This window comes from Pocillopora damicornis, chromosome 6, assembly GCF_964200805.1.
Source record: "Pocillopora damicornis chromosome 6, jaPocDami1.2, whole genome shotgun sequence".
NCBI classification, from domain to species: domain Eukaryota; kingdom Metazoa; phylum Cnidaria; class Anthozoa; order Scleractinia; family Pocilloporidae; genus Pocillopora; species Pocillopora damicornis.
In genome coordinates, this window is record NC_142675.1 from 10,756,801 (window position 1) to 10,780,738 (window position 23,938).

Here is a 23,938-nt window from a genome sequence, read left to right on the forward strand (position 1 = left end):
CTTTTACGACGTTGCTCTCTTCCTCTTGTCGATTATTATAGGCCGAACAATAGTGATTTCACGCTTGAAGTATCAAAATGGAAGAACTTAGTGCGCAATCAATCTCAAAGATTAACTAGGGCTCTTTAAGGTTAACGTTAATGAAAAGCGTTGTTTAAGAAACCTCAACGCAAAAATAAAAACATTGATTGATAACTTATTTGGTCTTAAACATCAACAGACTGAAGTTTATCTACGAGGAGTCATAATTACTTACACCAGTTGATAGCACTGAATGTTAGCGAGAAGGCGTCATATTCATCTTAATGATGCTTATTTCTTTCTTTCTTCCTCGTAACCTCGGACCAATATTCCCCTGCTCAGCTCGAGCAGGCTAGGTGGTGAGTTACTCCATCCGAACTTAGCAATTTCCTTCCCTTTTGGGTCTTAGCACTCTAAAGTTTGATTTTGTAATACTCAGTCTAAGGAGAGAAACACTAAAAACTAAGATATGGCGCATTAATGGTCCATCCTGAAAGTTTTTCCGTATAAATAGTTGTATGTTCAGAAAAATTGTTTAAATAACACCCAAAAATTGAGCCCATTTACAACTTTCCTTGTAGCCTGTTCTCTCCCAATTTGGAAAAGGGGGCAATATCTTGGAGGAGGAAATTATGGAAAGGTAAGTTAACATTTATTGTAATCGAGGATATGATGTAAAAGTAAATAAATGCCATAAAATAACATGACTCGGCATTTTGTGAGACTTGACAAACTTTAATCTTTGGTTAAAATGTGCTTCCCATTGAAACTGAACAATCTGAAAGAGTAGCCTTATTGTTCAATCAACACTAAGCTCGAGTTAGTTCTAACTTAGCGGAGGTTGGAATCTCTGTCTCAAAATTACAGAATAACAAGTATACTGTAATCTGAGAAATACAAGGGCAAGATAAGATTCATCCTATCTTGACAAGGGTTAGGGATTGCGATAAATTACCAACAGCCTCCAAATTTGTCGGCAAAGTGGTTCAAAAAATCTGATTGGTTGAACAAGACTTAAGCTGTCAAAAATGTCAAACCATCAAAGTTCACAATCTGCACCAGCTTACATACTGAAATAGCTCGGCAGGTCGTATTTAACACTTTTCCCAGAAGTTTTTAAGTCTCTAAAACAGAATCTGAAAGTGACAATCCGGCCGAATCGAAACTCTTAAGAACACGAAAGTTTTTTCACATACAAAAAAAACTGTTCAAGGCTTATGTTTTATTTATGAACGACAGCCGAATTCACAGGAACATTAAGATTGCTCGAGATGACTGCACCGTAATACTACCTGCTGTGACTGATGTGGCCTTCCACTCAACGCCTCGGAAAGGGTATCAGAGGAAGCTCTTAGTTGTTTACTCGAAGGGCGGCCGATGTAATTACTGAGGCTTCTTCCCTGCGATAACCGGAGATCACTGTCATGATATTGGCTAGCCTCCGTTTCCGGCCAGCGGTCACCATATTAGTACCTAGGCCACCGCATATAAAATATAGGCTTTGATCATTATTCACTTGTGATGTGATTTATGATAGTGTTCTTTTTGCTTCTGACAAGAAACGTTGTGTGTGTCAAACAATCTACGCTACCTGTTCTTAAACAAGAACTACAACATGGTGTTAGGAAAGCTGGAGTAGTGCTACCGAATCAGACTCTTCATCTTCGCCGTGTTTTAAGCGAACCAAATCTCGTTTTTATCGCACGAATCCAAGATGGCGGACCTCGCTGGCTTACCAATTCCTTCGGTGGATTGGCTTTCGCCCAACGCTCCACAAGCATTCAAGAAATTTAAAGCTCAATGCGAACTTTACTTCAGGATGGCAGTACCCCTTCAAAGTGTGCAAGGCACCACAGGGACTATCTCTGAACTGTTATTTTAAAGAGACAGTAGACTAAGTGAATATGACTTACCACAGAAGTGTCTACATGGCAAGAAACAATCAAATTGGATCTTTGAATAAGATGGTGTGGCACAGAATTTTAAAAGAAATTAATATTAGAAGTTATACTTAAAAATTAGGACTGTATGAGGCAGTTTCTTATATCAATATTGGTGCAGTTTCTGTTCTTAAGCTTTCCCAAGCCCTTGACATTACTCCTTGCAACGGAGGAGGGTTACAGACTTCAAGATCTGCTCATTGTAGATCTTTTGCTACACAAAAGCAAGTACCGAGAAGAGATGAAAAGTGATCAGAGACCTTGGAGGAGAAAACATGACCAAAATAAGCAAAACGAAGGCGTGAACTATGGCCCTGTGTTTTTTAACAAGTCAAACACACAGGCCTTGGCCTTCTAATGCCAGTCAGAAAAGTTTGCATGAACACGCGCAATGCTCCTTGGATGATGCAGCACTTGAAAGATCTAATCCGGAAGGCAACAGGCTTTCCACAATACAGTACACTACAAATTTTATAGGAGTCAGGTTAGCTGAGAAAGAAAGCTTTTCAGAGCAAAGTCTTACAAATCATGAGTAGTGCATATAAAGAAGGAAGACCCTAAAGTCTGGTGGAAAGAGATGAAACAATTATGCAGAAGGCACTCGGTGAACTTCAAAAATAAAGCATTCCTTGAGCCCCTCGAAGAGTATCGCCTGTCTTGCTCTTTCACTCACCTTGCCCTGGAAAAAGATTCCCCCATGTACGCAAATTCCTCTCAAATCTCACCCCCTCTAGATCGGTTGGCCCAGACAAGATTCTAAACTGGCTTCTGTGAGAATACACTGACCTTTCTGTCTTTCTGTTATGCAGAATTCTTAATGCATCATTTAGGCGACAATGCCTACCTGGATCATGGAAATTTTCTGATGCAACTCTGCTTCCAAAGAAAGAAGAAGGATCTTAGAACCATCATACTCACGCCATATCTCTCCACAATAGCAGAAGAGTTCATCGTAGTTGATTAAATCAAGCCTGCTGTACTTAGAGATCTTGATACAAACCAGTATGGTGCCATACAAAAGTTGTCAACACCCTTCCCTTGTTGGACATGTTTTATGATTGGTCTAATGGCACTGATGATTAGTCTAATGGCACTGATTGATTGGTCTAATGGCACTGACATAATAGCTGTCTTCAATTACTGTAAAGCTTTCGATTAAATTGACCATAGCCTTCTTATAAGGAAATTGTCCATGTTAGACGTGCCAAATAGTATAGTAAAAGCTCTAGTTATTATGAACTTTAAGGAACTAGCAACTTACCATGACAAAATACGTGACACTTTTTGATACAATTGTAAATAACAACAATCGCCACCTACATAAGTTATTACCTTTGCCACATGATTCTTCTTATTCATTTAGACATGCACAATCTTTTAACATAACATGTTTTAGGAGCAACTGTGTTAAGAATACCTTCATTATCTCTTCACATCTCAAAGCAACTAATTTGTAATATAGGGTTTTTGAAATTTCAAAGCTTGTATTAAGATAACTTTTTAGGCAACTTATCTTCTGTTAGCTTTTTTAATCCTTTTATTTAAGATAGATTAATCACACAGAACAGCTATTCTAAAAGTATCACCAAGAACTAAATAAATTGAAAATAGACAGGTAATGTATATTGAGCTGAAGAAACTTTCAGAGAACAGAATTCATGCCAATACAAAGCAAGTAAAGATAATTCAAAATTAGATTACACATGAACTGATAGTGTCCTCGATAGCCAAGGGAAGTATGACAATATTACAACCTAAAAAGGTGATGCAAAAAGTTGGTTATATATCACCAGCAAACACAGCTCTGACTATGGAAGAAGGCCAAACACTATTTTCCCATTAAGCTTTGGTCGCCTAACTGCTGATGTCACAGATGTATCTTTCCTGGAAACGAAACAGAGAACATTGGAACACATTCCTTGCAGATAGAAAATGTTCTGAAAAACTACATACAGCCAGTACAAAAAACCTCATCAACACTCCTAACAACTAAAAAGGGCCTTTTCGGTCGCTGCCCCAAAGCAATGGAACAATATTCCCTTAGACATTAAATTAAGTGGATCAGTTGATGTTTTTAAATCTAGATTGAAAACTTGTCTTTTCAGACTCGCTTTCATTTGACTTTTTGTTTTAGTGTTATTGTTAGTTAGTTATTTTCTTTTTTGATTGTAAAGCGATATAGAGCTTTTGTATATACCGCTATACAAATAAAGTTATTATTATTATTATTATTATTATTAAAAAAACAAGCTTAGTCTAAAGGTGAAAGACTTTAGCAACCTGGTTTCTGATTGTGTAACACTGATAACTGGTCACTCTAGTGGCTTGGCTAGTCATCTAAAGAAAATAAATCCACACCTGATCTCACTGTGCTGCTTTTGCCACAAGCTTGCATGGAAGTACAACAGGCGCTTTCATCAAAAATCAGCAATGGGTGAGCTTTGTTGGATGACCAGTTTTGTAGCAAGAGGAGTTATCAGAGGGTCCATTTTAGCAGCAAGTGTACAAGACAACTACTTTCTTCCATTAGGGTTCTCTGTCACTGCCTCAACTTTCCAATTCAGTGAGGTAATAATAAGAAAAGTAACGGTCATAAATAAAATTATACGAAATAACCATTGGAGGTGAATTTGACTTTTTTTGTTCACCATTCCTTAACACCTTCTGATAGATTTAAAAGGCCCCAGAACGTTAGAATACAACAGCCATACAGTAACACTATGATCACCATTGCGACCATCGAAATCTCACAATTGCTAAAAGGGAAGAGATAAAAACCAGAAGCCATTCAAAGTATTGACAGTTTGTTATTTTCACTTAATCTTCACATTCTCAGTTACGTAATTTATCTCGAATATATCTCCAAAGAAAACGTAAAATTTCTTCAACAACGGTGACAAATTCAATTAATGATAAGAAAATTCTGACGGTTTAACACTTCATGAGTTTAGGTGTATACATTTGTAAAGAGAGGCTTGTGTTGCTAACTTAAAACATGTACAAACAACCACAGTTACACACAGTTTTGGATGTAGCCACTTGCCATTCAGTTTGATCACTTTCAATCATTCAAATTTTTTTCACAAAAGAAAGAGAAAGCAAAATAGAAATCTAACAAACACTAGGTTTCTTAGAATTAGGAAGGCCATATGAACCACCACCACAAGCTCAGCCTGTTAAAAGAAATACATCATTCATGACCTGTGCTTGACTTGTTTCAGACAAAGTTGTCAGTATGGCGAACTGCCTCACTTTGCGGAAAAAAAAACTTGGACAGGATTAGATGCATTACATAACTACCTGTAATCATCAATTCCAACCTCACCCTAAATAATCTACGAACAACCTATTACACTATAATGGTTTAATTAGTTTTTGCCATCATTTAAAAATCTCTGTAAGCACTATTTCCCAGAGAGCTGCCATACTTTTGTTGCCAAGCCTTGGCATCCTCAGAGCAATATAACTTTTCAGCCACAAGGTTTAGCCAACTTTTCAGCAAATTATAACCGTTAAACATAACTCCTATATTGCCAGACAAAATATATAATAGTTATAATAGAATAAGTAAAGACTGCTGTTTAGTTAAGATATCAATGTACCTAGATTTTAAATATTCTTGGGACAATTCCCTGTAACCTTACAGGAAGTGACTATCCATTGTCCTGATGTTGCTGTTAAGGGTTTTAAACAAGTTCTAATTATTTAATTGCTCATTCATCTGTTGGATTTCTGAAGATGTCACCAGTTTTGATAAGAACTTCTATAATGGAGTAGTAAGTGTCCTTGGACATTATGGGCTTCCCATGAAATTGCCAGCAAAGATTGTGATTATTGTCAGAGACCAAATCCTTAAGATCAACTCATTAGAAAGAATACAGATATAAACTCAATTGTTTCTTTATTCGTGATCAGCACTTTGTCTTTTTTTTGCAGAACGATAACAAAATGAGAGTGATGGGGAACCCTACTACTGTCTTGGAGATGTACCCTCACATTAAAGAAATATTCATTGCGGGAGGCTGTGAAGTGACTATAGATGACATCAAGGGTTTTCTACAGTTCCCAACAATTTTGGGACCATCGTTGTCAAAGAGTATTTGCTCAAGTTCTCTCAGAGACTCACCCCTCATCAAGGTGAAGTCCTTCCTTGTCTTTGCCACAAGTTCGCCATAACCACCTAGGTGTCAGCAAAATAGAGTTCAACAATATCAAATTCAACTTCTCATCCACATGTTCATTTCACGTAACATTGAATAGGTCCTTCCAGACCAAGGTAGATTTTCTACTTCACTTAAGGCTATCTGCAAATCAAAGGAAAAACCTTCTAGCCTTGTTTAATTTCCATAGGTATTGCTGTAAGATGGATTTAAGCTTTTTCAGGTTTAACAGAGTTTGTCTTAATGCACTATGTATTTTACTGTAAATCTGTAACCACCACTAGTCATTCTCCTGACATTGCTGTTTGAGATTTCAAACGAGTCCTTATGATTTCATTGCTTGTTCACTTGCTAGGTTTCTAAGGACATCACCAATCTCGATTACGACTTCAGTTTAGAAGTAGTTAGTGTCCTTCTAAACTGTTGGCTGCCCATTAAATTGACAGTGAACATTGTAAGGATTGTTTCCATGAGTTTTCTTTTCTTTTTAGAAGAGATTAATGAACAAATCAAGAAACCACAAACTAATTAACAATGAATTAGAGTCCTTCCTTCTCTTTGCCACTAATTCAAAATGTGTACCCCAGTTTTGGCTCAGTGTCACCAAGATAAAGTCCAACAATACAGAACCTATCGTTCTCATCCAAAAGTTCGTTTTGTATAACATTACAAAGGTCCATCCCAGACCAAGATAAATGGTTTGTAGTGAACCGTGCTTAGCTGCACTTTTTTGCTCCGTATATTTTATCGAAAATTTGTATCTATTTTTAAGTCTTATGGTGATTTACCAGCTTCGAGGTCATTCTAAGGATGTTAGGCATGTGTGGCCCTGTTTTAAAGGGAAAAGAGCCAGCCACTGAGCGAGGGGAAGAATAAGCAGATGTTGCTATTCCATCGAAGTGCAGCCAACCAACCATATCAATCATTCACAAGACTCCTGGCGATACCAAAATAAAGCAAACTGTGTGATCATCTCTCTATCACAACAAGACCAACAAGGAGCGAGGAAGGTCTACTTTCTGTCTATTTAACTGTCGACCGTATTGTCTTTGGCCCCCAAACTGGATGAGGTCTCTGATGCTATAACATATTCAAATTTGGACCTTGCCTGCATAACAGAAACCTGGTTGCATGACCACATTCACAACAATGTCATCAGTATTCCTGAGTACAACTTGGTAAGAAGAGACAGGATTAACATAACACATGGAGGCTTTTGTACCTATATCAAGAAAGGGCTGAAGTACACCGTTCTAGAAGATCTATATGACGATAAAATTGAAGCAATTTGGCCTCAACTACGACCTTTGCGCCTCCCTAGGGGATTATCTTGCATAATTATCGCCAACGTTTACCACCCGCAGACAGACAAAGGCATTTCTGATCCTGAGATCCTGCATTATCTCTACGATTCAATATCTACAATTGAATTACGCTTTTCGAACTGTGGAGTTTTGATCACAGGGGATTTTAACAGGCTCAACACTTCGAGATTTAGAAACGCTTTTAAGCTAAAACAAATTGTTAAATTCGACACGAGACCTCGTTTTGACCACAATAAAGAATTCTATGAGGAGCCAATAAAACGACCAGCCTTCTGTCTGTCAGACCACGCATCTGTTGAACTCCAGCCCTTGTCTTGCTGCAAAACACAACCTTCAAAACGATCCATCATTACAAGAGACCAGCAGGAAAGCCACAGGGTCACTCTGAGCTCATACTTGGAAAAAGTTAACATCACTGATCTTGTAAAGAACAAGGATACATGTGACAAGACAATGCAGATGATGTGAGAGGCTATTATTCTGGTATGGATGCAATTATGCCCCTGAAAGAAAAGTCTGTATCAGTGAATGAGGTGCCATGGATGAATAACTCTCTTAAATGCCTTATTTGCCGCCGGCAAAAAGCACTGACCAACAACAATCTGGCTGAGTACAATCAGCTCCGGAATAAAGTGAACAGAGATCAGAAAGCGTGTCGAGCAAAGTGCTACGATGCCAAAGTCAAAGATCTCAAGGCTTGCAAGCCTGCCCAGAGGTGGAAGGAAATCAAATAGCTAAGTGGCTTTTCTAAAGTCGAGCGTGCCAGCCCCATCGCAGACTTTTAACACTTTGCTGATGAGGGGGAAGATCCTAAACACTTGGCCAATGTTATTAATGATGCCTTTTTTGGCACCAATGAGGGCATTAACCCCCCTAGCCTTGCCAGATGTACACACACGTGTACATACACCAACAAGAACCTCCCCAACCTATATCTGAGCTTTCAGTCCCCAAGAAGTTATCGGTGCTTAACATGAACAAAGCATCCGGACCTGATGGAATCCCCTCTTGGGTACTAAAAGAAAACCTGGACTCATTGAATTCTTCCTTTTTGGAGCATCGCCTCCCAACTTGGTGGAAGAAAGCAGACATTAAACCCCTCCCGAAGACCTCACCTGTTAGTGATGCTAACAAACACCTGAGGCCCATTTCTCTGACCTCAATTCTTTCTAAAGTTGGGGAAGAGTTTGTCGTTGACAGCTACGTCAAGCCTGCCATCCTTGCAAAAACTGACCAGAACCAATGTGGGTCTCTCCCAAAATACCGCACTGTGCATGCCCTAATCAGCATGCTTCACAACTGGTATAAGGATACTGACAGTAACGGTTCTACAGTGCACATGATGCTTTTTGACTTTAAGAAAACGTTTGTTCTTATAAACCATGCCATTCTTATGGCCAAGCTTGGGGATTATGGGCTCCCACCTTGGGTGTTGGACTGGATTGCGGACTTTCTCACTGACAGGAAGCAATGAGTGAAGCTCACCCATGATTGCTTCTTGAATTGGGGATCAGTCAGGGCAGGTGTACCGTAAGGGACCAAACTGGGGCCCTGGCTCTTCCTGGTCATGATAAATGACATCAATGTCAATGGCATCAACCTTTGGAAGTACATTGATGACACATCGATGGCTGAGACAGTCCACACGGGCCAACCAAGTGGAATCCAAGTTGCCATAGAAGAACTAGTTAGGCAAGCCGAGACAGATAAGTTCCAGTTGATTGAGACCAAGTGTGAAGAGTTGCAGATAAGTTTTTCAAGATCTGCAGATTCTTTCAAAGCAGTTACTATCAACAACAAACCTATACAGGTTGTAACTAACGTAAAACTTCTTGGTCTAACAATTTCAAACAATCATAAGTGGAATGCTCACATAGAGAATGTTATCAAAAAAAGATTCTCCAGGTTTTATCAGTTAAGGCAGCTTAAGCATGCAAAAGAAGATCCTCCGCAGCTAGTTTGTTTCTTTTCTACGTGTATCCTGCCCGTGTCTGAATATGCTTGCCAAGTTTTCCACAATGGTCTACCTAAGTAACTCTCTGAAGCTACCAAGAAGCTCTTAAATAGTGCAATATTGCCACCCTCTACCAATGGTGCCAATCGCTGACGGAGCACCAATCCAGTGAGATCAAAGACAACACCTGCCACAAATTACATGGCTTTTTGCCATCATGTAATCTTAGTACCATGGCCTTAAGGAGAAAGCGCACTTTTAACGTACCTTTTTGCAGAACAAATAGACTGAAGAATAGTTTTATTATGTACAACGTGGCTATTTCCTAATGGCTTTTAACATGTGTAATGCAAATTTTAATCTACATATATAGTATTTTTTAGCCTTTTTTAAATTTAGTTTTTTATTCTTTTTGTATTTAGTATTAAGTAAACATTTGTATAGTCTGTAATCCAGCCTTTTGGCTGCAATGGATTTTAATAAAGCTATCTATCTATCTAATGTTTCTTTTCACTCAAGGCTGTCTGTGAGAACAATGGAATAGCCTTTTCTAGCCTTGTTTAGTTTCCAGAGGTATTGCTGTATGGTGGAGTACAGCTTTTGAAGATAATAATGCAGTTTGTTTTGTTATAATGTTTCTATTCTCTTTTTTATTTTTTATTTTAATATGCAATTGATGTAATATGCACTATAGTGTAAAATACAATGTATGTACATCTTGTAATTTTTTTGAGGGCTCATTTTGCATTTTAAATTTCTATATGTACTTTGTTATACTTATACCATTTTAAGAGGCTCCCATTCAATTCAAACCTGTTGCTGAACTTTATGCATTTTACATTACTAGCCTTATTTTTTTATATTTAAATAATTCTCTGCAGGCTCCCACTCAATCCAGCTTGCTAGCCTGAATAAATGCTGCTAATAAATTAATAAATAAAATAAATTTTCACTTTCAAGTGAAGTGAATGCCTGTATGTGTTCAACCAACAACAAGAAAAAAAGAGCAAGTATTGTTTATTTGCCAGCTGTGAATCAGAAAAGAATAAGTTTGAAATAATTGAGCAACTTTTTAAACAACCCTTTGCCTCAAAGAAATTCACATGGACAGCTCTTAATGCATTCGAGGAAGGAAAATTTGACTAAAGGAACTGTTTTAAGAGCTCTGTTGTGATTATGCACCATTGCTAGAATTAGAGTCAGCAGGCCATAACAGTTCATTCTTGACCACGACTGAAAACGAGAAATGCCCTCCTGTGATGGAGTTGAAGTCAGAAAAGGAAAGAGAGAAGTTCTAGGCCTCAAGGAGGAGCCTATAAGCCCAAAAGAGAAGTCAAATATGAAGGTTAGAAATTATTGACCACCTGAGAACATCCTTTCTACCTTTGACTTACTCATGCCACAAGCTATAGGTGCAGCTGATGCCACACAAACTTGTTGTAATTTGGATTTCTTCTGTTTTATTGCATTTTAGCTACAGGGTGGTGCCTCGCATGGGACACTAGTCCCGTTCACACCTGCCCTTTTCCGTTAGAACTACTTTTGTTACTTCATATATTTTTGTTGCTATGTAATATGTTTTTGTAGTTAGTACTATGTTATAAACCCAATAAAGGTATTAAAAAACAAACCAAAACAAAACCAATCATGATCACCTCTTTAGGACAGCCTCAACAGAACTTGAGCAATTCCGAAATGGAAACTGCGCCTGATCACATGATCATTGTTTCTACACAAGGCAATCATGACAATGAAGAGTTTGGGGTAGTCATATGAGCTGGCTTTATTGGGGTAAAGGAAGATACAGTAGAGATGCATGCAGCTATTCCGGCACAAGGAAATTCAACTTTCTCAAGGGAAGTTGTCATAAAAAGTCAAGAAAAGAGCAGAAAGGATAATGGCAAGCAAAGACAACTATGGTTTGCTTTTGGCAACACTATAGGAAAATTGTGGCCAAAAAACCTTGATCAGGAATGCCCATTGTGTTGCCCATGTTACAATGGCCTAGCCTCAGCTCACAGCCTCAACTTTACATGCTTCTATGACAGCATTACAAGTGACATAAGGTCTTTGAAAACCTTGGACCTGTTTGTATTCTACATGAAAAGCCGCCAGAGAAGCTGTTGAAGGAGTATCCTTGTGCCAATCCTGCTCTTGAGTAACTGCTTGACATGGTTCATGGGTTAACATGATTTGAAGTTAAAATGCTCAAGCAAGTAGCTACATCAATATTAATAACCACCAAGCAAAGGTAAATCACTATCTTCCCATCCCAAGATTAAGACAAGCCTTGCCCTACAGACATTTTTATGCCCTATTGAGTAAACAACTTTAAAGTGTTGCCTTTCAATTCCCATTTCAAATGCATGGCCAGAACGTGGTGCAAGCGCTCTTAAGCGCAGTAAAACCAGGCTGCAGCTACTTATGCAGGTTTCAATCAATGGGCCACCACTTCACGCGGACCAGTGCAAGGAACTTCTGTGTGACTCTGTACAGTTTTAGTTGGAGCAGAAATCAACTATTGCCTCACCCCAAGAAATGCGAAGGCATGCTAATTCATCGAGGAATCTTCAATGGTCCACTACAGTCATTAATACTGATGAATCATTGTATAAGATGGGTTAAACACACCAGGCTGCTTGGAGTCTATATTGATAATAGACTTAACTGGGACTACCATGTCAAAGCACTAAAGATCAGCTTTGCAAATAAGCTTAACATGCTGAAGCGCAGCTTGTTCTTACCAAGACCCATGCTACTGGACTTATACTTTAAAGTAATCTACCCATCAATTATATATGGTATCACCGTCTGGGGCGGCCTTACTAATAAGGAGGGCCTAATTGCATTAGAGTCTTTACACTGTAGAGCGGCAAAATTAATTTTTAACTGGCCATGGGATATGCCTAAGTCTGACGTACTAAGCAAAGCTCGATGGTCTTCTATTGAAACCACATATAAAGTTAATTTAGCTAAACTGATGTTCAAAATAGATAAGAAGACTTTACCTATATCCATCTTAGATACCACCGAAGAAGTTGACGTGAATACTAAGAAAAATCTAAGAAGTAATGCCAACATAAAAGTACCAAAATTCAATACATATTACATGAAAAACAGTTTTTCCAGAAGAGGACCTATCGTTTTTAACACACTTCTCCAAGAATCAAATTTAAGAAATATAACCATTAAGCAGCTCTCCTCGTTAGCCTACAAATCAAAGGCACTTTTAAATTTGAACTTTAATTCCATTTCTCCACAGACAGTGAATTTTAAGGACCCCAATTTTACATATTTTTAGATCTTCTAATTTTGATAGGCTACTTTAATTATTGTATTTTACTACATTTCATTTTATTCCATTTTACACACGACCCCACAAGCGTGTAGTCGCTTTAACAATTATCGTGTTTAAATAAAGTCTTTGATTGATTGATTGATTAGAAAAAGAGGCGAACCTTGCCTAAGAAAGGAGTATTAACAGATCACCATGGTTCTGTGTCAGAGCATGTAGAGATGGCAGATGTGGGAGTACAAGTTAAAACTGTTGAAGCTGATCAAGATGAAGCTAACCCAAATGAGATGGGACTTATACATGAAGTTGAAGTTGCAGCAGCTGCTTTGAAGCTAACAGACCAGCCTGATGACTTGACTATGATTCAGAAAACTTTGACAGTGATACTGACTAGCTTCTGATTAAAATGAGATCCTTCCTATGAGAAAAAGATCTTTACACTAAAATGCAGCACCAAGATCCAACCAACCTGAAGAACCTAGCCTCTGATCACCTCAAAGATTACCAGAGGGATAGAAACAGCTGTGTTCAAAGTGCCTATGACATTTAATTTTAAAGTAAAGAAAGTTGCTGTGTCCCTGAAAGAATTAAACTTTTTCCTGTTGTCTTGTTCTGGAACAATGAAACCGAAGAAACTAGACCTTTAGACCAAGTGCTAGTTCCCATTACTGAGTGGAGTTAATCCTTGTTTGGTGGTCTAGTCCTTTAAGCATGTGCCTACCCAAGTTTACAAGTTGTCAAGTGGCAATATTAATTTTACCATAATCGTAAACACTAGCAAAACCACCAAAAAGATGTGAAAAAAATATTATTCCACTTTTTGTTTACACAGTTGCATTATTGAAATATTGCTTTGTCTTTCTTTTAGTAACATGATTTTCACAATGTAATTGTAGCATAATTCCTCCCTTTAATGGCAGAGTTTCATGGCCCAAAATACCAGCAGGTTTTCCAGCATTCAGTTTTCAAAACTTCTCCAGAGGAGCATGCCCCCTGAAACAATGGGCTAAACACTATCGTATGGGTCCTCTGGACCCACAACCAGTTACCTTTAAAAAAGCTCTGGCTACTTAAAACCTTAAAGAAAACCCTGAAGTTATAGAAGGCTTAGTATTGCATGGTAGTAAATTTTCTAGACCACTGTGCAAAATTCAGGACTGCATGATTTGCAAAATGCACAAGCAACTAGCATTTACAGCGTTATCTTATACTTGCAAGGACAACCTCTACTGCAAATCATGTATCTGCATCTTCATAATTATTTCTTCTATTTTGTCTTGTAGTGAGGGCAAAGACAGTCAAGGAGGTCATCAAAAACATACCAGCAGTTGGAATTCTAGACAGAGCAGCAGCTGGAGAGTATAAAGTAATTTTTAGTGCTTTTCTGATCTGCACATGGTCTAGATGCAACATTTCTACATATGAGAAGCAAAGATTCTTTGTTACATGTATAGCAACATTTATTAAGATTAGGTAAATTATTGACTGAAAGGAGGAGTAGTAAAATATCATTTTTCTTAAGATCGCCTTATTACACACCCATAAAATTACATTGAATCATTTTATTTTACAGGTGATAAAGTAATGGAGGGGGCAGAGATATACTAGTACTCTCACCAATGAGCTTATTTCTCCGCATTTAAGAGTTGGTAAAGCTATATCAATGCCACAATTGATGTTTTTTTTTTTTTAACAAAGGAGACCCTTGCTTCCTTTTGGTCTCATAATTACACAGTGAAGCCCTGAACATGACTGGCTTCAATATGTCCATTTACTTTAGTCACTGTTTGTGATCTGATGGGGACTGTTGGCCAAAACGCATCAGGAGTTAAGGGCTTTTAACTGATATAGAGGTCTGTCTACTGATTTTTCCGCTTTATAGTGCTCGATACATAGGAGCAGAACACGATATATGTTGCGATAGGGGGAAAAAAACAGAGACTACTTTCATCCCTACAAGCCTGTTTCGTGATTGCTTGCTCATTAGGGGATTTTATTGTTAAGAATAAATTATTTGTACCATAGTTTATATAATATATAAATTTGCATGATATGAATATTTTCAACAATAAAATCCCTTGATGAATGAGCAATCACAAAACAGGCTTGTAGGGATTAAAGTATAGTCTCTCTGGTTTTTTTTGGATGAGTGCATAAGCACGAAACTCAGAGTCACAGAGAATCACACGTGTTTCATTTTAGTTATTTTGAACTATATAAATATATATAGTGAACAGTGAAATTATGTTGATTGCACTCTTTTTTTCAGTTTAAGTCTATTCAAAATTTGCTCAAGATGGGCCAACACCCAGTCAAGTAGTACAAAAATAAATATGAAGTGTTTTGAGGCAAGAAGACCACCAAGAAGAATCATGCAGCACCAGCCAACACTGAAAATACTCACAAATGAGGACAGTTCTAACAATATATTAATTGTAAAATCAAAGCTACAATATCTTCCACTATTTTATAACACCTATGTTTAGAGATAAGAACAGAGGTTTCTCAGATTTTATCTTGATCCTTTCTACATTGTACCATTTTGAAGTTTGTCAAAAGTTATTCATATTATTATCAGATTTTATCTTGAACTTGTCTACATTATGCCATTTTAGAAAGTTTTTAAATAGTTCTTCATGCTATTATTATAAAAGCAACTGCCAACAAAATTTTCTTCACAATTATTGAAATGTCCTGATTTGTTGCACTGACTTAGCTTGTTTATGAATTAATTATAATAAGGCTAGAACATGATATTTAGTTGAAGTGCACATAAAATGATTTGATCAGAGGAGGACTCAAGATATGCGAGGGACATGAAGCTTTGGTCGTAAGACATTAATTTTGCCTTATTTTTGCCTTATTCAAGATAGTGGAAGGATGTGCTGTAAAAAAAAAAAAACACAAGAGACTTGAACTGCACTTTTCACCAGACAGAAACACAAATGTTTATCATATGGCATTAATATGGAACTGGAATTCTGAGTATCTACGCCATTCCCATATCAGATGTCAGCCTGCCTGGAAGGCGTGTGATCAAGCTGTATGAGAGTTTAAAAGGTACACAGCATTCCCATATCAGATACCAGTAACCCTGGACAATATGGGAATGGTTTGGGGAGTTGCCATATCATATCATTGTAGATACTATGGGGGATGTATGGAAAAATATGCCAAATATGTAGCAGTCCCATAGTGGAATACAATAGAACCCACAAATAAATGTAGCTGGTGACACATATGGGTTTGATATGGAAAGCAACATCCCCTACACAATCAAAACATTACCCATAGCTGGGCCATAGGTCATGCCATACCATTTCCATACTTGGACCCTATATGGCCCATATCATTAGGTTTGGTAAGATGTGATGTGTGACTGAAAAATCTAGTAGTTTGAATAAGCCCTCTAGTGGTAAAGTTTGTTGTTTAGTCTTTCCTTTCATGTAATATCACATAGTAGCAGCAATGACAGCAAAGAAATGTAATTTTGAATGCAGTCACCCCAACACCACATGCATAGCAGTCTATGATGTCCACAGTCTTTCGAATTAAGACAAATGGAGAGATTGCAGAGAATTAATAGTTGTGGAGAGAGACAAACAAAACTTGTATTATTCTGCAATTGGAGAGGGAAAGCCTTGAGTATTAGCTTGCCCTGCTAAAGCATATTCAACAGCCGATTTCCCAAGAATGTTTCAGGCAAATGTTGTTGAAAAGTAATCAATTTTGCCTTGATTTGAGAAACATTTTTAATGAAAAATAAGCAATTTAGCCAGTTTTGTGGGAAAATGAGGAGTGTGCATTGCACATCTAAGATGTTTGTTAATTGAGAACCTTCTTGTGTAGTCCAATAAAATGTTACATGTAGAGCTGAACAGACATCTATTGTATTCATGGATAACTCTGGAAGCAATCTCTTATAATTGTTTTCACAGAAGTGTGGGCATCCTTAAAAACTTTTCCATAATTTGCAGAGTTTGCAAACCGCAGTATGTCGCAATCAGTGGAGAGACATCAATAACCTACTGCATAAGGGAAATGGTGCATTTGATTCTCGTTTTCCCTAGAAATGATAACAAGTTGTACAACTTGTTTGGACTTGCTAAGAAAGAAATATAGAAGGCAGTTTTCTATTTGTTTGACCACAACAGATATCTTCATTTGCTCTTTCAACAATATGTTGTGGCGACATGTATTTGGCAAGTTTTTGTGAATTTGGTCCCTGAAATTCATGGCTTTGCAACCACATGAAACATCAGAAACCCTGTACCAGTAATGTTCAAAAGTAATAACTAGCCAAAAACAAAATTTGTCTTTTTACTTAAATAAACCTACTCTATAATAATTAGCAATGAATAATGACCTTTCCAAACATCTTATTTTGGATAGTATCCAAAGAATTTATTACGTAAATCATGGCTAATAAATAATTGGTAACCCCATCTAAAAACAACAGCAAAATCACTTGTTTATTTATTTACCTTCAATACTGCTCCTTTTTAAGTGCTTTCATGATTAACTGATGACAGCTCTCTCAGCTCAGGTCTACTTTGCAGAATTGACACAACCATCAGCTCAGCAGCAATCCCTTTGATTTAATACCACCATAGAATCAGTTGGTTCACCCATAGAGGAAAGAGCTCTTTCAATATAATCCAGAATTTCTGTAGACAAAACACAAAACATGCTGGGATATTGTCATCATGTTGTCCCTAGAGCTCATCAAATTATGGTGTGAAAAGATTTATTGCTTTGAGGTTAAGTCCATTTAAATCATAAAAAAGATAAAAATCAAACAGCTTAAAAAGTGTTCTGCTAAGGAAATATTTAACCTCTTTACATCCCTTCGCCGAGATTAATGTGCCGAATCTGATTTTGGAAAAATCCTATTGACACATACTTAATTGAGGGCACAAAAAGGCCTACCTGTGAAGCACTCTCCTTACTTCCCATTGTCTATTGACAGTTCTCCAGTGAATACAATGTTAACTTAGTCATCTGCACCTCATAACTGCTTTTGTCCAGCCTGATTAACATCTTTTGCCCATGCCTGATGTTCAATCTGACCAGTTCTTTTAGACCCATGTCATTAAGCAACCCACAGAGGATATCCCTGATGCTTTCCTTGGTCTCAGGCTGAGTAACCAGTAGGGCTGGATCTATTATGCAAACTTCTCTTACTTCCTCCACACAATTTGAATTTTGTTCCTTTCCATCATTTGATACACTGCTCACCCAAACATCACAGCACACATCTGCATGTTCTACTTTTGCAATTACAGGAAAAGAGAGAAAGCAATATGTGGGACATATTCCACACCACTGTTGCCAGGGATGATCTCAACTGTATGCAATACTGAATCTTTATTTGCAGGGTCTGTTCTGGACACTTATTCTTCATCATTTTTCTGTGTTTTGCTATCACTTCAACCAGGCTGATCTCTTGAGTTGTGTTTCCTAAGGAGAATTTGTCTAATATTCAAGAGCTGTTTTAGCAAGCAATCAGTTCCTTTATTTATCTGACCTTGATGTTTGATTTGGGGGTGATATGGTAAGGAGAACTTAGATGCCAGTCACTCTTAGGGGTTTAAGGGTTAAAGAACCAAAAACATCCCAGGATTTTGAAGTTGAAGGTATATCAGTGCATGGGGATTCGTTTCCTGCTTACAATATTACAGCTGAGTACCTGAACCAAAACACCAGCTAAATCATTCATGCCAATAATCAAATGAAGACAAAAGGTGAGATTGCAAATCTCAGTAACCTCAACAACACCCTTCGCATAGTACTTGCTCTATACCTCCAGTGATCAGGCCTTCCAAAATGTCCTGGAAGAAGGAATTTTTTGTAGGTTGACAACCCCATGTTTTGAATTCAGAAATAAAAAATGATTGGATTTTGCTTGGTTTGTTTTCATGTAGATACAAGAGAGAAGGAAAAACACAATAGAGCAAAAAGGTAAAATTACTAAGGAGTCATTACTAACCATTTTATTCCAACATCTTCCTCTTGACAACATTTCAAAGAAAGTAGTTGCAACCATAACACTCTTACTTTGCAAACCAGACTCAAAAGCATTTACCACCTTATAAAGAAAAATAGGAATTGCTTTCAAATTTTCCAGATTTTAAGATGACAAGTACTCGCTACTCACAGATAGAAATGTGGTTTCCTTCTTTAAAAATCTTTGCAACTCGTCGTCTTATGGAGTTGGTCTGGGATCACCAACAGTATACTAATTGATGTTTTTCTTTGACTGTGCTGCCTGAGTGTTTGCTTTGAAGGGCTTTATGTTGCCCAAAAGACATCCCAAAATGTCGGAACCAACTCCTCTTCCTAGACAATGTCCCTCTACCACTCAAGTTGAGCATCCATCATTCTGTTTGAACCTGCCTTAATCTTTCCCAAAAGATCAAGCTCATGGTTTTTCACGGAGAGGAGGTGTCCTCCAATCCATCCAAATGTCAAAAATCACCTTGAGCACTTGACACTATCATAGGGTTGTATGCCTCCTTGATTACATTTTTTCAGCTAGGTACCGTTGACCCATTTCTTTTACTGTTTTACTGCAATTTTGCTGAACACCTTCAAGAAAAACCGAAGTTATCTTATATCAGTATATTTTTTCAGACCTAGACGTTCTGACACAAATACACTAAAGGAAAAAAAATCAGTCCTGATATGGAAGACACCAACCCCCTACAAAGTCAAAAACAAAAAAACAAAATGAACAAAATAAGAAACACACACAGAGAAAAAAACCAAAACAAGCTGTACCTTGATCAAGTTGGTGATTATATTCAGAAGAACATTGAGAGTCAGATTCTAATCATGTTTCCATCTAAGAAGGTCAATGAAGCGCATGACCCTGTTCTGGCTATGGCAAATCACGCCAGTGATGTGTCTTGAGGAAATGAGATGGCTCTGTCCATAGAAGAAAAGTAGAAAGCAATTAAGTGTGTGTGCATGAGTGGGCAGAACACTTAGGCTATTAATCTAGTTTCAAACTGAACTGTTTGTCATACTTTTTGTTTTTGCTAAGAAAAAGGAATTTTTCATTTTTGTTCCAATATTTCAGATTTATATTCAGCTGGTTGAAGTGTTTTACTTGCCTTAGAGATACTTGTAAAATGTGGAATGTTTGTCTGTGCTTGGTCCATTCCATTAACGATCAGTGACAAGTATTTCTTTGACTGCTGTTCCACTTTCACCCTGCTCTGATAGTACTGTTCTCTCTCAGCACTGGAGAAGATAAAAAAAAGGCAGTCTGAGACTGCATGTGGTTACTAGCACAATCTTTTATAGCACTGGAGTTTTTAAACATGTAGATAATTTTGCTGGAAACACAAGTCAAGGTTGAGACTAACCAGCCTACAATAAATCATTTTTAGGCTTTCACTTAATGGTGTTTATGTAACCTGGACTGCGACAAAATCAAGTGAAATGATAAGCTGAATTATAACTTTCACCAAAACTTTGCTGTTGTAAATGGAAGTTCAACATGTTGATTTTGTACACATTGTTTCAAGCAATGTCATTTGCAACACCCCTCATGCGTATAAATTCATACCTTAGGAATTATCACAGTCTTGAAATTTGCCTCCCACATGACGGTGAAGGATGACTAAGAAATTGCCTCTGCCTCTCCACTACAAACTGTGATTTCCTCTTTGCACATGAGGTATACTTCCATCTTCGATTGACATGATGGAAGGCAGATTTTATCTTCATGAGGCATAGAATCTCTGTAGCTTTCTGTGGTTTAGAGATTCAAGATAGATCAATGAGCACAGTAAATGTATTTGAGATGTAAAGACTTAGAAATTTGTAAGGGGCACATAACTATGATTAACTCACTCTTAAACCATCCAATGGCCACAGGCATCTGCAGGTGTCCCCTTTCCTAGTGCTTCCACCTGAAATTTAACCCTCTTCAAATTCTTTCAATAATTTGAAGAACCTTTGGAAAACCAGAGGAAAGAAGGCACCATAAGTAACCACAACATAACTTACTCATGTAGACTAATAATTATTATCAGTATCATCATTACGTTCTTCGTTAAACTCTATACATCCTACTGATAATAATGAATGATAATCCCTTAACAATTATACCCTTGTTTGTAGGATGTTTCAGTTGAAGTAGAGGAAGAGTTACAACAACCACCTTCAAGCTTTAAGGTAAACCATTCTTATCAATCTGATTACTTCAACCAACAAACAGCAGACCTTTGAGAGTGCTATAAACTTAAGATAAGGTCAAGATTTCTCACAATGTCTCTGCTCCCATTTCTGCAATTGTATAATTACAAGGAATTGTAATTTTCTAGTCATAAAATTATTTTGCTTTGCACTATGCAACACTGACTGATGATGAATTTGCTAAAAATTAAAGAATAAAAGAACAAAAATCATTATCTGGAGACAAGTTTTTATAAGAGAAAAGTTCAACATTGCAAAACCTGTGTAACCATTGTAATGGTTTTAAACCGTAAAGCTTTCTTTTTTAATCAAAATTTGTTGCAATCACCTACAACAACTGTGACAAACTTTTTGGAAATTAGTGCTTCAGTATTAATATCACTTTATGCTGGTTGATTATAGCAGAATAACTCAATTTGTGACCCCAGTCCGAACTTGGAGACAATTCTTCAGCATATGGTTGCTGCTTTTTGTTACAGATGGAAAGATAAGTGTACATAAATCATCCCTCAAACTGATGTCAGTTCACTATGTTCTGGTCCAACCCAAACTACTTTTATCAGGATACAATTAATCAAATCTTCATTTCAACAAGGTTGTTAAAAAATTATAACATTTGATTACATTATTGCAAGACACTACAATATCTCTTATATAAAACCAACATTGAAAACAGATCTCCCCTTATTTTCTTTCAAAAGTATGCAGCAAGCGAGCTGAGAATTTCTGCCAGAGATTGGTGACATCCCTCACTTTCGCAAATGGTACTAAGGGTTAACCATTGGTCTTTCTCTCTGATAAATCACATGTCAAAAAAAACTTCTCAGCCAGTAGGGCTAGAATGCATATGGGTCCCAGTTAGTGCAAGGCTTAGTCTCACAAAAATCCTGCCAGACTTCCTAATGTACATCAGCATAGACAGTTTTCTTTCATTAATTTCTTATAAGCTTTGCTTTGAGAAATTAAGGAAGAAAAAAAGGGGGGAAACAGTTTACATTCCCAAAACATTTGCAGCATCATGTTTTTGGCTCAAATGATTTGTTTCTGGTCTCTTATTGGTCACACTGTTACTAACCAGTTATGGATCACACCATTTTTAGTCAGTCACAAGTCACACAAGTTCTTTTAGTGTGAGTGGACATATATGGTTCTGAATTCCATGATAAACAGCACGAGGGTGTTGTCAATGTCAGCCTAAACTGTTTTGTCAGAATAAAATTATGATTGATTGTCAAAACCTTTCCAAAGTTTTCCTGTGCTTATCTACAACAAGGTTTTTTTTGTTCCCTAGATCTCCATTCCTACCCCTCCCCACTTCTTCCTCAAGCAGATTCTTAAAACCCCTGCTACTTTTATCATTTCCCTACCCACATGAAAAATTACTGACTGCCCTGGACTCAAAACCAGCACAAATACCAGCTGTGATGAGTTAACAACTGTGTAAAAATAACAAGTAAAATAATAAATTAAAATATATCTATTAAATTGCCATTGTTCAAAATTTAAATGCATGCTACATACATGTCACTGAGGTGGCCGTGTAACAACTTTGGGCCCAGTTGCATGTAACACTGTCTTTCCAATCACATCGACAATCTGCCAGGTCTGCTGTTCAGGTCTGACAGCTGTTTCGTTCGATCGTTGAATTGCTCGGTAACAGAACTTTTAAAGATCCAATAAATTTTTTATAAACTAAATGAAACTATGGTATTGATTTCCAAACACATTCAAAGTTGGAAGAAAGCGAAATGATAGCTGAATTCCGTGGAATCCTGGTCGGCTTGCACATTCCGCCATCTTAGATCGAGCCGGTCAATCACGCTAGGAGCATGCGCGGTGGCTTCTTGTTTTGGCGCCAAATCGCTATCGTTCCCAATGCACCTGGATTCCGATTTTGTAATGACTCGAATGATCACAGACCGAATTGGACGACACGAATTACTATTACCATTACTTAATCAACAAGAAGCAGAGCGCGTTGTTGTAATAACCGACTGATGCGTTTCCTGCGAGTTTTGATAAATCTAAGGGCCTTACCTCTTGTTGAAGACAATTTCCTGAAGGTTATGTTTTTCCTCTCGCGCACTTAATAGGCAAGTTGACAGCAAGTAAATATAACGGCTTGCAAGGGAAGAATGCCTTATTCATTGTAATCCTTAAAAAATAATTTTAAAAAACTTTCTCTCCACTTCGCTCTTTACTACTGGTCATAGCGTTGATCTCAGTCAATATATTGTGTTGCAGAATCTAAAAGAATTCAGTGAATGGAATGTACAATAGTTTCCTCGAGTTCAGAGAAATCGCCTCATTCAACGTCAGTTTTTTATTTTTTTACTGACACTCATTTGAATTTAATCACAGTGAATTTTCTTGCAATTTAAAAGTGAACAGTGAAGAAAAGCCTGCATAGTGTCTGACAGTCAAAAGATTGACGATTACTCCCACTCATACGAAAACAGACCTTTCTGTGGGCAGTGATTGAAAAACTCTTGCGGAGCGCTCATGCGATGACTGAATGTTGAAATGCTAAATGCCAAAAATTGGGGTAAAATTTCCGCTCAGCCCCATACTACATTATGCATTCAGTTCTTGAATAGAGAAAAAAATGACAAAAACAATACATTGCCATTGAGAAAACATATTTGTTTAACAATAGTATGGGGCTGTGCGGAAATTTTACCAAAATTGGAAGTAGTTAATTTTTGTCTTACCTCATGGGGGTGTGATTCCAATGTTTTTTTAGTTATTCCATAGTCGGTTTGGTCGATCTTTCTGCGGAAAATATCATACTATGGTAAACTCATCTGGCTACAATTTGAAGCAACTGCTGATAATTTTAAGTCTTCTGTTCATTTCTCGGTAGTTTTCCTCAGCGGCAGTGTGAGCGTACAATTAAGTACTTTTCCTTCCTTTCTCTCTCAACCCGTCTTTTAAGAAATTCACGGGAAACGATGTGAAATAAGGAAACGCACTGTTATCTCTCTTTCTTATGTGCAATGGGAACCTGTTGGGAAAAAGTAACCAAGCTGAGATAAGAT

General features: G+C 37.4%; 1 long non-coding RNA gene across 3 annotated transcripts; it reads right to left on the bottom strand.

The window, feature by feature from the left end:
* Positions 1 to 3,502: 3,502 nt before the first annotated feature.
* On the bottom strand, positions 3,503 to 22,714 carry LOC113667304 (uncharacterized). Of its 3 annotated transcripts, none has more exons than XR_016187548.1 (9): positions 22,422 to 22,714; positions 20,556 to 20,658; positions 20,269 to 20,453; positions 19,811 to 19,940; positions 19,476 to 19,622; positions 18,853 to 19,283; positions 17,625 to 18,155; positions 17,180 to 17,362; positions 3,503 to 3,845 (listed from the first exon to the last, which is right to left on the bottom strand). It is a non-coding gene; the product is annotated as an uncharacterized LOC113667304 (long non-coding RNA). The 3 variants fall into 3 exon arrangements; XR_016187547.1 differs by lacking the exon at positions 3,503 to 3,845 and adding an exon at positions 4,749 to 6,141; XR_016187549.1 differs by lacking the exons at positions 3,503 to 3,845; positions 20,556 to 20,658 and adding an exon at positions 5,847 to 6,265 and having other exon boundaries at positions 22,422 to 22,710.
* Positions 22,715 to 23,938: the final 1,224 nt, after the last annotated feature.